Source organism: Eptatretus burgeri, unplaced genomic scaffold (genome assembly GCF_056783735.1).
Source record: "Eptatretus burgeri isolate ZD-2024b unplaced genomic scaffold, Ebu_testis_v1 Ebu_testis_scaffold_1186, whole genome shotgun sequence".
Taxonomy (NCBI): domain Eukaryota; kingdom Metazoa; phylum Chordata; class Myxini; order Myxiniformes; family Myxinidae; genus Eptatretus; species Eptatretus burgeri.
The window spans coordinates 1-11,202 of record NW_028223135.1 but is presented as its reverse complement, the minus strand read 5'-3'; the positions used below and the strand labels follow the sequence as shown (position 1 = coordinate 11,202).

Here is an 11,202-nt window from a genome sequence, read left to right as displayed (position 1 = left end):
ATTAATTTTTTTATTTATTATTTTTGTTGAACAAGGCTCTCACTTGGCTGTGCCTGGATGGGTTTGAGGGTCGAGGCGTAGCAGCTGAAATGTGAATCCCATCCAGATTCCTCCTGATGACTTCATCTTTGATATTTTTGCTTGTTCTGGTTCCTTCTGATGACTCCAATGCAGGACTGTACCGAGTTGGTCTTTCATTTGATTTGAATTTAATTTATTTGAATCCCATTCTAAATTTAATTCAATAAAAATACAAAACCTCATGGGTCAGGGTCAAGGTCAGGTGTCTGATCAAAGCGGGGTTTCATCAAAACGGGACATCTTGGTACCCGGTCATCACTGTCAGCAGCTATAAAGTGGCAATTTCAATTACGTCACTTATTAATTACGTAATACACGGATACACAAAATACACAAAATACACCACGCAAAACAGGTCCTGGAGAGGGTCTGCAATCTGTGATTGCTCTTTTTCTTGTTTGTTGTTGTTACCTTCACATTCTGTGAAAGGTTATGTTTTGGTCGCTGTGTATTTATTTATTTGTGAATATGTGTGTTTGTTTGTTATTCGCATAACTCAGAAAGTATGAAACCGAATTGCATGAAATTTGGTGGGATGATTCGTGAGTATCCAAGGACGATTTGATTAGATTTTGGGAGCGATCGGGTCAAAGGTCAAGGTCAAGGTCATGAAAAGGTCAAAAACACTCTTTTGAGCATAACTTCCTTCATAATACAGCTATCGACATGCAACCACCGCCATATTGTTCCATGACGAGATACCTTTCGGATATGTAGTGTCGGATTTGACGTAACGTCATCGGAAGTGCGTCTAAATGACGTCACAAGATGACGTAAATTTTCAATTTTCGATCTCTTCAGTTTTGATCATACCGTTTTGTAGGACTTACCTTAAGGACGTCATACACCAAATTTGACTTTGATCGGACTGACCGTTATGACGTCATTGACGTTTGAACATGACGTTTTTCACTTGTGGCTAAAATGTCCTGATATTTTACATTCAAATATCTATATAATTTATAAAGCAAAGTCTCCCAAATCCAGGCATGAGGATCAGTACCAAAATATCTGTTTATTGATGTACAGGTTTTGCCAATTAACTCTGTAGTCAAGGTCAAGGTCACACTCAAGGTCAAAATATACTTGTAGGCATAGCTTCAGATCTAATAGAGCTATTGACATGAAACCAACGTTAAAACGTTCAGTGAACTACGAGCTTTCAGAATGGTAGTCCCCGATTGGACGTGACGTCCCCGGAATTGCGTCAAAATGACGTCAAAAGATGACGTCATTTTTCAACTTTTTAATTTTTCAGTGTTTATCATTCCATTTTGTTGGACTGCCTTCAAGGAGGTTACACACCAAATTTGACGTCAATCAGTCTGACGGTTGTGACGTCATGGACGTTTTAAAATGACGTTTTTCAAATGTGCCGGAAAAAAGTTGCGGCGGCGAAGGTATGCGCTCTACAGAGTGCCCGTTCTAGTTCGTCGTCGTCGTCGTCGTCGTCGTCTGTGCTCTCCACTCTCCAGTGTGATTTACTGGACGCATGCCATTAGGAGGTCCTCATCTGAATATCCATGTTTTTTTTGGGGGGGGGTGAGAGTGCACAGCAGAGAAGTAACTTTGTGAAATGTAAACTGAAAATTGAAGTACTTTTAGGACTTGCCGAACACGTGGTACATTTTACCAGTTATTCCAATTATTATACGTACATCGTGCCGGGGTTGAAATAATCTATAAATACCAGAATCATCGTACGTCTGGAAACCCTGAGCTGTTTGGAAGGAGCTCCATTCTCGGTGATGTCACGTGATTTTTTTTTTTTTTTTTTTTTTAAATACAATCGGCGGTCACGTGACATCGAGACCCACGTGCGTCGGGCGGTCGCCATCAGGCGGAGGTTCGTTACGTCGTTCCTTTTTTTCCGTTCCCTCCGTCGTTGATACCGGTTTTTACGTCTCGCTGTGTTTTTTTTTTTTACCGTTTGCTTTATCGTTCTTTCCCTCTCGGCCATTAGTGTTTCCGTTCGCATGCAGCGGCCCCACGACAGGCCCCGGGCCTTCTCCTGGCATCACTTGCTTCAGCGCGTTAAATGCCCCCTCCCTCGTTTAGTATCGCCAATCAAAAATGTACAACGTGTCATTTGTTGAGTTATAAAAGGGTAATCGCTTACCTCGTGTTCGTCACGTCCGTGCACGGATCTGTGACGCACACGTGAGGGATCCGTACGGTTTGCGAAGGCCATTGGCAGGAGAGGATTGCGTCACCCGGTTGTGAAAGTTTGTGGCCATCAAGCGGGTCAAGTGGTGCCGTGGCCCGGTAAACTGTGCGACTGCGTTGCTGCGACCCATCAGCCCGTCCCACATGACCCTCCTGCCCAATCACCCCGTCCCACATGACCCTCCTGCCCAATCACCCCATCCCACATGACCCTCCTGCCCAATCACCCCGTCCCACATGACCCTCCTGCCCAATCACCCCGTCCCACATGACCCTCCTGCCCAATCACCCCGTCCCACATGACCCTGCTGCCCAATCACCCCGTCCCACGTGACCCTCCTGCCCATCAGCCCGTCCCACATGACCCTCCTGCCCAATCACCCCGTCCCACATGACCCTCCTGCCCAATCACCCCGTCCCACATGACCCTCCTGCCCAATCGCCCCGTCCCACATGACCCTCCTGCCCAATCACCCCGTCCCACATGATCCTCCTGCCCAATCAACCCGTCCCACATGACCCTCCTGCCCAATCACCCCGTCCCACATGACCCTCCTGCCCAATCACCCCGTCCCACATGACCCTCCTGCCCAATCACCCCGTCCCACATGACCCTCCTGCCCAATCACCCCGTCCCACATGACCCTCCTGCCCAATCACCTCGTCCCACATTACCCTCCTGCCCAATCACCCCGTCCCACATGACCCTCCTGCCCAATCACCCCGTCCCACATTACCCTCCTGCCCAATCACCCCGTCCCACATGACCCTCCTGCCCAATCACCCCGTCCCACATGATCCTCCTGCCCAATCACCCCGTCTCACATGACCCTCCTGCCCCTCACCCCCCACCCACTTTGACAAATCCATCGTGTTGCTATTTCCACCGACGACATCGAGCACCTGTTTGCTTGCTTCCCCCCCCCCTTTTCTCCCCACTATCATGGAGGTTTTATCATTTCATACTGTCTTGTGGTGGTGGTGGTGAGTGCCAATGCCCGTGTAGATCTCTCCACCTCCTGATGCTAAGATGTCTGTTTATTCCTTGAACGACATTTTGTGGTTTCGTTGTGGGCTTTTACAATGACTCATGAGACATTATTTTTATTTTATTTTGTTTAATATATATATATTTTTTTCATGTCTTGGCAGTTGATCTCTGAATTGAATTGAGGATGAACCAGTCGTTTGAAAAGGAAAATCCACCCAAGGTTTACTTTAGCTCTTTTTATATATGTATTTTGGGGAATGCGTTTTGTGCATTTGACACGCACACACCGGTACGAAGGGTCATGTATATTCTCTGGACTCTTGGGGTTAGGGTATCTAGATTACAGTAGATCTTGGCTCTAAATGACAGTATAAGCTATTTACGTTAATACAGTGTTATTGTTTTGTAATACCATGATTATGCTATTGTCATTAGTGGTGATTACTTTTGTTGTTATAAGCTGCTTTGGAAAAATGCCACGATTAGCTTGTCTTGCCACGGATTTCCACCTCAAACACTGACTTCACCCAAGGTGGTTAACCACCTTTTGGGAAGGGGTGAGAATGAAGCTGCGACAACTTTCATCGTGTGACCTTTAGTCCTGTTGAGATTGGTTAAGTAACGACCGAATGTATCGCGGTCAAAAATACGCAGCAGACACCAAACTGCGTGTTTTAGTGTGATGAAAGGGTTTGAAGATAAAGGGACTTGCAAGTTTTTATTTTTTATCAAGTAATTAAAAAAAAATACGTATACTGTATTTTTTAAGTTTTCCAAACTTCAATGGCTGCTTTCAGATTACTAGTTTTATGATTGAAAGTAAAAAGTTGTTGAGGTTGAATCGAGTAGTATCCAACCAAGGGTGAGAGGTGGTAGTTCTTGCCATCCCCATTCTCGGAGAACAGGTTGGACGTTTTTATTTATTTTATTTTATTTTTATTAAGGCTGATAAAACCAGTGTGGAGCCAATTGAGTTGGTACCATTACATCTTTGGTTACTTCATAGACGCTTGGTTCGATAGGGAGGTTCTGCTGACCACTGGGATTGTGCGTTTAGCTGCCATGTGGACCTGCCTGACGAGTCTTCTGAATTTATGTGCGGTACTAGGCTGCTATAGAGAATGATTTCTGGCTCTTCAGCCATTGGGTTGGTCGGTCGGTGGATGGGTGGGGATGGAAGTTATTTGATTACCTTTTTGGTGGAGTGGGTGAGATCGTAGTTTGGTGTTCATGAGCCTGATCTACATGTATAACGTGTCATTTGTTCTTTGATTATGACTGGGTAAATCACATATCGAAAAGATCCCATGCATGATGTGCTGGACCTGTTTTCAGACTGCGTATTGTTGCCCTCGCCGGAGGAGAAGGTATTTCATTTGGGTCTGTTTGTTACTTGCGAAAATTGAAGACTTCAAGTATATTTATTGATTGGGCGTGTATGTTATTCTATTGTCTGTATCGCCTTCAGGTCACAATTTTAAACCGATCTTCATAAAATTTCACCACATGGTCGAGTTGGTCTGTAGAAGCCTATTGTTTTTCAGGTCAACATCGGCCAAATGTCTAAAATTGTCAATTTTCATCCGTTTGACTTGAAATTTGAAGAGGATTATACATTTTCTTATTAGATTGAATGATGATGTCATGGGTCAGGTCATTGAATTTGGCCATCAAATTTGTTTTCTGGATTTCACAAGTATCATGCTGTGCACTACATGTGTCTGCACAGAACATGAGTTATTTTTTTTTCTCTCTGCTACTGCTCATGTGGAATGTTTTAATGATTATTGTCATAGGTCACGTGATGTTGTGTTGTTCGTCTTTCGGCTGCTCCCGTTAGGGGTCGCCACAGCGGATCATCCGCATGCTGATTTGGCACAGGTTTTACACCAGATGCCCTTCCTGACGCAACCCTGGTCGCCTCTTACGACACAAGGATAAGGATTGGGTTTCGCCATTATTCCGGGCTGCCCTACACCCTCTCATAGCGCGGCCCAGCGCAGAGCGCCCGTCCTCAAGCGATTCTCCAACCCAAGCCTCCGAGTACCCGGACTACAGGCGCACGCCACTACGCCCTCATAGGTCACGTGATGTGGCAGCCATATTTTCATTTCTCCCAAAACCTATAAAAATGATCTCCGGTCGAGGGGAAACTCCATGCAAATGTTCCCCAATCCTTGGGATACCTGATAGGTCACATTGTCTGGTAGCCATTTTGGATTGAGCAAAAATCTTCATTTCTTTTGAACCGCTTCATCGACGGACCTTGAAACTTCACAATTATGATGGGAATATAGATTTTAAATTTCAACCTGATTGGACACATGGTATGGCAGACAGAATTATTTAATTTTTTGTCTCTGGGTTCTTTTTTAAATTATTTATTTTGTTTGAATAAGGCTCACTTGGCTGCACTTGGATGGGTTTGAGGGTAGAGTAGCAACTGAAATCCGAATCCTATCCAGATTCTTCCTGATGGCGACTTCATTTTTGCATGTTCGGGTTCCTTCTGATGATTGTAACTGCACCGATTTGGTCTTCCATTTCAATTGAATTTATTTTAATCCCATTCTAAATTAAATTCAATAATAACTCGAGGGGGAGCACTTGGTAGAGTGCAAAACCTCCGCTGCCAATACTGCTGGGTCACTTAAGTGAACCTGATATCCTCTTCATTGTAGGTCAAAACGGATCAGACTCTACTGAACCACGATTGAATAAACTAAACTAGATCGATGCGCATGTAGAAATGCCAAAAAAAAATCAATTTTTTTTTGAAAAAAAAGGTGCTAAATTTGTTGTTTTTTTGGGGGGGTTGGAAATCGACATGTAGAAATGCAAAAAAAAATTCAAATATTTTAAAAATAAAATCGAAATTTTTTTGAAAAAAAAGTTGCAAAATTTAGTTTTTTTTTCTCTTACAAATGTTTTTTTTTTTTGGTTGGAAATCACTTAAAACATGTAGAAATGCAAAAACAAAAATTCAAATATATTTTCAAAATGGCCACCATAGCGGCCATATTGGACTTTGGACCAAGTTTCGTTGAGATCCGTCCAGGAGGTTTTCCGGAATACTGTTCACAAACAGACGGGTGAAAACAGTAACCTCCGTCCATCTTCGATGGTGGAGGTAAATAAATGATGTCATGGGTCAGGGTCAGTGTCCAATCGAAGCAGGGCGTCTTGGTACCCGGTCATCACTGCCAGCAGTTATAAAGTGGCAGTTCTAGTTCTATCTGTTATTAACACAGCAGCACACAAATACCACACACAAAGCAAGTCCTGGTGAAGTTCTGTAATCTGATTTCTCTTTTTCTTGTTTATTTACAAGTTGTGCACAACCTAATTATCTGCAAGTCTGAGTGATGACACAACTGTGTAATTGATGTATATTTAACCATAATCCAACCAACATGTTTTACAACCTAATCTTACCATCTCGGATCTTTTTTGGACCCCAGAAAGGATTTGCTTGTAACTGTGGAGCAAGGTGGGATCTTAAAACACAATATATATTTATTACCGGCACATAAAGGTAAACAACCGAATAAAACAAATGCAGTACATTGTTAAACTAACATAGAAAAACATCAAAATGTAGGATTAGGGTGAAGGGATACTGATACCATTCTGTTGGCAGAAAGTAGAGGACTTGATGAAACTACTGCAGACAGTGAAGAAGGAAAGTGAAACAGCTGGTCTTCATTTAAACTTAAAAAAAAAAAAAAAGACTAAAATCTTGTCATTTGGGAAGATCTAAGTGTTCAGATTGGGAGCCAATCAAGTGGAAATAATGGAATGTTTCATTTTCCTGGGTTTTGAGATTGAAGAGTGAGGATCTTCTTCTTCTTTCGGCTGCTCCCGTTAGGGGTCGCCACAGCGGATCATCCGTATGATCCGCATTGTGATTTGGCACATGTTTTACGCCGGATGCCCTTCCTGACGCAACCCTGGTCGCCTCTTACGACACGGATATGTTACACCTATTTTAACCGGGTATACACCGGCCCAGTACACTGGTACTCACTTCGCCGACCTCGGAAGGATGACAGGCTGAGTCAACCCCCTGGTGTATTAATTCAGTGGCCCAACGGGGCTTGTATTCAGGACCTTTTGGATCCCAAGCCGCTGCCCTAACCACTGCGCCAACACCAGAGTCATGATTGACAAAGCAAACCCAGAAAAGGCTGAAGAATGTTCTGGTATTTTCATTTGGAATGTATGGATGTGAGTAATGGACAGTGAAAAATAAAAAAAAATATTGACACTTGAAATGTGTTGTTGGAAATTAATGTTAAAAATTCCATGGACTGCAAGAAGAACAAACAAATTGGTGCTTGAAGAAAAGAGACAGAGGCAGAGGCAGGAAATGTAATCATGAATATCGCAAGTCGGCAATGACTTGATATGACTGGGTGTACCACAAATTATTTTTAGTTTTATTTTTTTTATTTTATTTTATTTTTTTTTTTCAGTGGTTTTTCTGAAATGATGCTTCAATGAGACCATTGTTTGTGATATGAGTGCTGTGCTCTATTTATAAATCTTACCTCTGCTATGAGTTGGCTTGTATTGAGTGTTGTACTTCGAATTGAAGTTTGTGAATCTTGTGATGTTGGGACTTTCTCTAATTTTGGCAGTCGTCCATTTTGAGTAACTGGTATTATTACTTTATTAACTGATGTGACATTTGCTTTTGGTAAAAGAGGAAACTTCAAATCTTGATTTTAATGATTGCTAATGTTGTTGACAAGAACCATGTCTTCATACAGAAGTTGTGGTTCAGGGAATTGCTGGATAAAAGATGGTAGAAGATCAACAAGAGCGAAGGAAATGGGCAGACAAGTTCTCTTACTTATACATTTTTATTTTTTTATTTTTGTACATTTGCTAATTCCATCTGAGCTCACTGCAGTCCACACTTATTTTGGTGTCCATTAGCCAAGATGGTGATAGCCTGTTGTCATAACAGATTGGGGAAAGAGCTTGATAGGACAGATTTTAGGGATGCAATTCCATTTATAAACCAGATAAAAATAGGCCAAAGGAGTGGATGTTTCCAGAAAATGTAGATGGGTAGAGTAACAAGGAATGGGTTTGAGGTTGAGCAACATGGTGAGGTAGTTTACAGGAGGTGCAAGACCAGAAGATATTTAATGCATCACTGTTCATCCTATCTGCTGTGAAAAGGGTCCTGTATCTTGGCCTCTTGCTAAAAATACCAAATGAGTATTATGGCTCTGGACTTTGTAACCTCTTGTGGTCTGAATTGGCAGTATTTGCTCACAGACGGGATCATATTCCATAATTTTATTATTTTCAATATTTATATATATATATATATATATATATATATATATATATATATATATATATATATATATATATATATATATATATATATATATTTTTTTTTAATACAGCAATTGTCATGTTGAGCTGGAAAATGACTGACTTGTTTCAGCAGATTGAGATTAATAGAGGTTCAAAGGTGAACATGAAGAAAAATACATAAAAGTGATTGGCAGAAAAGAAAAAAATTGTGGGATGGGGTTGAGCAGAGCAGGTAGGTTTATGGGAGAAAGTGAGATGAGTATGGGATGCACTCTTGATAGATTGCAAGAAGCATGTTGTGGAAGAATGCCTTTTACATCATTGCAATACAACATTGGTTGAATAATGACTTTTTTTGTTGAGCATTCCAAGGAGAATAGTTAAGAGATGTAAACAACAAAGGGCTGTTGATATAACAAGGCCAAATTTTGTGGCTCTCTTGCTCTTGCTGTCCTCTTTCTGCTCTCTGCTTGCTCTCTTCCCACCCATCTCGCCCCCCCTGCTCTCGCCCCCCCCGCTCTCGCCCCCCTGCTCTCGCCCCCCGCTCTCGCCCCCCGCTCTCGCCCCCCTGCTCTCGCCCCCCGCTCTCGCCCCTGCTCTCGCCCCCCGCTCTCGCCCCCGCTCTCGCCCCCCGCTCTCGCCCCCCGCTCTCGCCCCCCGCTCTCGCCCCCCGCTCTCGCCCCCCGCTCTCGCCCCCCGCTCTCGCCCCCGCTCTCGCCCCCCGCTCTCGCCCCCCGCTCTCGCCCCCGCTCTCGCCCCCCGCTCTCGCCCCCGCTCTCGCCCCCCCGCTCTCGCCCCCGCTCTCGCCCCCCGCTCTCGCCCCCCGCTCTCGCCCCCGCTCTCGCCCCCGCTCTCGCCCCCCGCTCTCGCCGTCCCCCCGCTCTCGCCGTCCCCCCGCTCTCGCCGTCCCCCGCTCTCGCCGTCCCCCGCTCTCGCCGTCCCCCCGCTCTCGCCGTCCCCCCGCTCTCGCCGTCCCCCCGCTCTCGCGCCGTCCCCCCGCTCAATTATGATGTACATAATTTGTACATCAGTGTTGATTAGAAGTGTTGGTCATCAGTTATTTCCATTTCTTCATGAGGTGATTGGAGGATTATGATGAGAAAATTATGTGGGATTATGGAGTAACCTGCAAGTAAGAAGGTTGGGTTACTTGGGGTTGGAGAATGTCATCAGATGGCATATCACTTGCTTGAAGTCTTGAGGGGAAGTGAGTTTGAACAGCTTCCTGAAGGCAGTTCTTCAAATGGGAGAAAAGAGCAAAAGGGTGGAGGTTGGTGACAAGCCTGTTTTTTTTGGAGTTCGGGAAACCAATGAAAAAGTGACAGACAACGAGCTGGTACATTGAACAATTGGGGGTTTATTTGTAATGGGGCAGAGGAGCATGAAAAGAGCAGAGTTAAAACCGAATATGAGAGATGCAATTACAAGGAACACAGGCATTTAACAGTTTCTACTTTGGGGCGTGCACACACACACACACACACACACACACACACACACACACACACACACACACACACACACACACACACACACACACACACACACACACACACACACACACACACACACACACACACACACACACACACACACACACACACACACACACACACACACACACACACACACACACACACACACACACACACACACACACGGCCCCTCAGCCCAGAGGGAAGGCGAGCTTGGGGAACAGAGCCTGACCGGGTACCCTACTGCCTCGTGCGGTCATACCGAACTCCAACCACCACGGTGGGACTCGAACCCACGTTCTGAACCCATGACCCTGGCTGCTCGGCCACCACCACCACCATGAGGAGCCACCACAGACCATGACCGAGACCAAGCCACCACGAGGAGCCACTGCAAAGCAATCGGCCACAATCACTGCAGTACTCTGCTCTTCTTGCCAGGTCCATGGGATCTCTTCCCCTCCCACTCGTCTCCTGATTGGACAAGGGGTTGTCGGGCGATCAGTGGCCTCCCCTCATTGGTCTGGCCGAACACTCCATCTGGCTAAGCCGGAGTCTCCCTGTGGTGATGAGCTTCCTGATTGGGCAAGGGGTGGAGTCGGAGCTGAGGCGATGAGCAAAGAACGAAAGATTTGTTGGCAATAAAAGAAACCCACAGCGCACACATGCAATTCCTGTTAGACATAAGGGGTGGGGCCCTACCTATAAACACATACTTATCGAGATAACTGAGCTACGGGGACTGCTGACTGTATGCAAAAGGCTTCCAAATCCGTAACACTATTTCCTATACTTGTGAAAGTAACCGTTTCAATGTCTAACTCTCTTAATGAAACCTCTACATAAAACTTTTTACAAACCACAACAATAATTTGCAGCCTTATCTGCTGGAAGTATTGCGTAGCTATCATGGAGATCCCAAATATCTTTATGAACACTCTGCTTGTTCAACACTGGTTTTGACCGACCCAGTGAAAGCAAGTCCCAACAACTAAAAAACTTAATCCTATTATCCAAGACTTCCACAACTCTCAAGTTATGCATTTAAACTGTTTACAGATGACTTTAATTTTGTTAACATAATGTGCACCAAGTTTGAGACAGAATCTGCAATTGAAGACCTAATGCAGCTCCAAGGTTGAGGTACTGGTTCCC

The 11,202-nt window shown here is 44.5% G+C and overlaps 1 long non-coding RNA gene across 1 annotated transcript; it reads left to right on the top strand.

Moving 5' to 3' along the window:
• The first annotated feature begins 1,882 nt into the window (after positions 1-1,882).
• LOC147006903 (uncharacterized) lies at positions 1,883-6,667 on the top strand. The gene is made up of 3 exons (XR_015054533.1): positions 1,883-2,346; positions 3,400-3,458; positions 5,079-6,667. It is a non-coding gene; the product is annotated as an uncharacterized LOC147006903 (long non-coding RNA).
• The last annotated feature ends 4,535 nt before the right edge of the window (positions 6,668-11,202 follow it).